General features: G+C 40.8%; 1 long non-coding RNA gene across 1 annotated transcript; it reads left to right on the forward strand.

Annotated features, from left to right (window-relative positions):
- The first annotated feature begins 547 nt into the window (after positions 1–547).
- On the forward strand, positions 548–1260 carry LOC139027112 (uncharacterized). The gene is made up of 2 exons (XR_011479152.1): positions 548–796; positions 879–1260. It is a non-coding gene; the product is annotated as an uncharacterized lncRNA (long non-coding RNA).
- Positions 1261–3169: the final 1909 nt, after the last annotated feature.

The following is a 3169-nucleotide window of genomic DNA, read 5'->3' on the forward strand; positions in this document are numbered from 1 at the left end:
AGTCTTTGTGTCAGCATACCGTTAATATAAATGACTCTGTTATAACATCCACTACTTCACTATGTGATGTAGACAGTCAAATTTAACCCTAAATGCTCCACAAATCACTTATAAACTATGTTTATATTGTATAAAGGGTGGCTTAAGGGTTTGCCACATTTGGCAAAGCACTAGATGTGAGGGCCCAGTTATATCACCCTGGTATTGTATGACATTTGCTTGTACATTATTTATGAGCTCTCCATGTAGACCTCTTAATGGTTTATGAAGGCTTCATTTACCCTCACAAGATGGACCTTGTTTAAAACGTGACCATAAAGACAGTGTGTAGCTACCATGATTTAATAAGGTGAAACACAGTAGTTAGAAGACTGACTCTCTCTCTGTGTCGATCTCTCTCATGTGTGATCATCATGATTTGTTCTGAAATCTGATTTGATATGATGAAAGAATATGGGGTCATTAACATGATGTATATGTTGTCTGTAGTAACATGAAGGAACAGGTCCTAGTGGGGGCTGTTACAGATGATGATTAATAACAGTCTTTATTGCCTGAATGAAAACACACACTCTACGCTGACGGAAATTAGCCATGTAAATTAATTCAGGTTGCCATGTCAGCCAGATATTGTAATTATATCACATAGCCTTTAACACAGGGTTCAAAGTACAGTACGCAGTTTTTTGTGGTTTGTTTAATTCACTATGGGTGGTGTAGGCCCAGGCCTGTATTCATAAAGCCTCTCAGGGTAGGAGTGCTGATCTAGAATCAGTTTAGTTTCATTCACTATGAGGTGGTGTAGGCCCGGGCTGTATTCATAAAGCCTTCAGGGTAGGAGTGCTGATCTAGATCAGTTTAGTTTCATTCACTATGAGGTGGTGTAGGCCCGGGCCTGTATTCATAAAGCCTCTCAGGGTAGGAGTGCTGATCTAGAATCAGTTTAGTTTCATTCACTATGATCTAGAATCAGTTTTTACATCATCATGAGTAAGATTAAATGGAAAGAGGGACCTGATCCTAGATAAGCACTCTACCCTGCTGCTTTATGAATACTGGTCCTGATACTGAAAATGATAACTGACCAGTCATAGACTGAACAATTATGCAAGACAGAGTCACGGTCCTGCTAGTATCACTTGGATGAAAGACAACAGGTCTTATGATTATTCTTATACGTTCTTAGTGTGTTTTAGCATTAACATATAATATGATAACATTTATAATATAAAGATTTATAATAAACTTTTTATGTGGCAATTGGTCTACTGAATCAAACTCAGAATTGTTATGAGATAAACCAATGCATAATGGGGTTTATAACATGCTTATGTCTCACAACACATTAACGTGTTAGTACATCATACAGTAACTGTTGGCTTCAAGTTTTAACTACCGTTCAGTGTGTTTTAGTTTTCATCTAACTCAAGGTCAATCCATGTTGTGTCAGCTTCATTGTTCCTTTGAAAATGTCCTCAGAGGCCCCGTCCAGTCTTCCTAGCACGCAAGTACGAATACACTGAGCAGGATAGACCCTGATCTGTTCCATTTGTTATCGTAGCGCTTCACCATAAGCCCATCTAGCTCCTCTCGCCCCTCTCGCTAGAGGGACTCCCAATCATGGCCAGTTGTGATACAACCTGGAATCGAACCAGGGTCTGTAGTGATGGCTCTAGCACTGAGATGCAGTGCCTTAGACCGCTGTGCCACTCAGGAGCCCATGTCCATGTGTGTGTTTGATGTCTGTGTGCCCCTATCTCGCCTTTGCCACACACATATGGAAAAAGCATCCTCTTTGACCCAGCCCAAACTTTGTCCCCTTACACACACACACACACACACACACACACACACACACACACACACACACACACACACCACCAACACAAACACCACCCACCACACACACACACACACACACACACACACACACACACACACACACACACACACACACACACACAATCCACAGGCCCACCACACTCACTCATCACTCTGAGACAAAGCCCCCATAAACTGGTGCTCTTGACCGACGCTCAGCTCTCAAATCCTGCTTTAATGAAAAGGTTATGATGTAGGGACGAGCAGCATTCGGCATCTGAGGGTCTTAACTGAATCCCCTTCCTAACTCACACCAGCCCAACTGACTGCAGGTCAATCTGTCATTCAGTGGTTTTATCCAGTGGTATTGATCATAGTGTTCAGTGGTATTCTGTGTTGTTTCTAATCTGAGGGATGTTTTGACTACTATTTCTCACGCAGTTGTATGAGAGTACGATTGCTGATTTTAGGATCAGTTTTGCCATTTAGATTACAATGAATATGATTACATGGACATTAGGTGCCTGATCCTAGATCAGCACTCCTAATCTGAGTCACTCCTAATCTGTTTATGGCACATGAGCTCTATAATTTGAAAGAACAGAAGTAGATCACATTTGCGTTGAGGTTAACACAAGGGTCATTGTCAAGTTCCTGTACATTTCTGACTTCTGTTTAAAATCTGGGTGTAACGAAGTCTTTTCGACCAGTTTACAACAGGTTATAATCTGGGTGTAACGAAGTCTTTTCGACCAGTTTACAACAGGTTATAATCTGGGTGTAACAACGTTATTTCAACCAGTTTACAACAGGTTATAATCTGGGTGTAACYARGTCATTTCGACCAGTTTRTCCAGCTGGGAGTGTACATGGCTGAAATGACTGTCATTCACACTACCAGCTCTCACAGTCTCACATCAGAATTAGACGCTCATCCATGTTTCTCAAATGTCAAATTTCWAAGTAGTTCCAAACGTCTAATATCTAAATGTTTAAGGTTAAATTTCAGCATTAACTCCAAATTCTTAAGGTTAGGCATTCAATCCAAATGGTTAAGATAGGGGTTAAGGTTTGGGATTGGCTTAAAACAAAAATATTAAAAAAAAACATTATATTGCTGGATTTTAACTTGCAACCTTTGTAATCAGTGGCAGTTGTTTACACCAATTCACCATCCCTGTCCATAATGCCCTAGCAAAACCAAAATCTACTTTAAGGTAAAAGCGCTCACTGTTGCCCCTAGTGGCCGTTTTCCTAGTCATCTCCCGACGTCCTCAGACATGGATGGACATCGAATAATGACTTTTGTCACAGGTGACCTGGCTACATTCACAACAGTGCCCAATTA

Source organism: Salvelinus sp. IW2-2015, unplaced genomic scaffold, assembly GCF_002910315.2.
Source record: "Salvelinus sp. IW2-2015 unplaced genomic scaffold, ASM291031v2 Un_scaffold7530, whole genome shotgun sequence".
In the NCBI taxonomy this organism is placed as follows: domain Eukaryota; kingdom Metazoa; phylum Chordata; class Actinopteri; order Salmoniformes; family Salmonidae; genus Salvelinus; species Salvelinus sp. IW2-2015.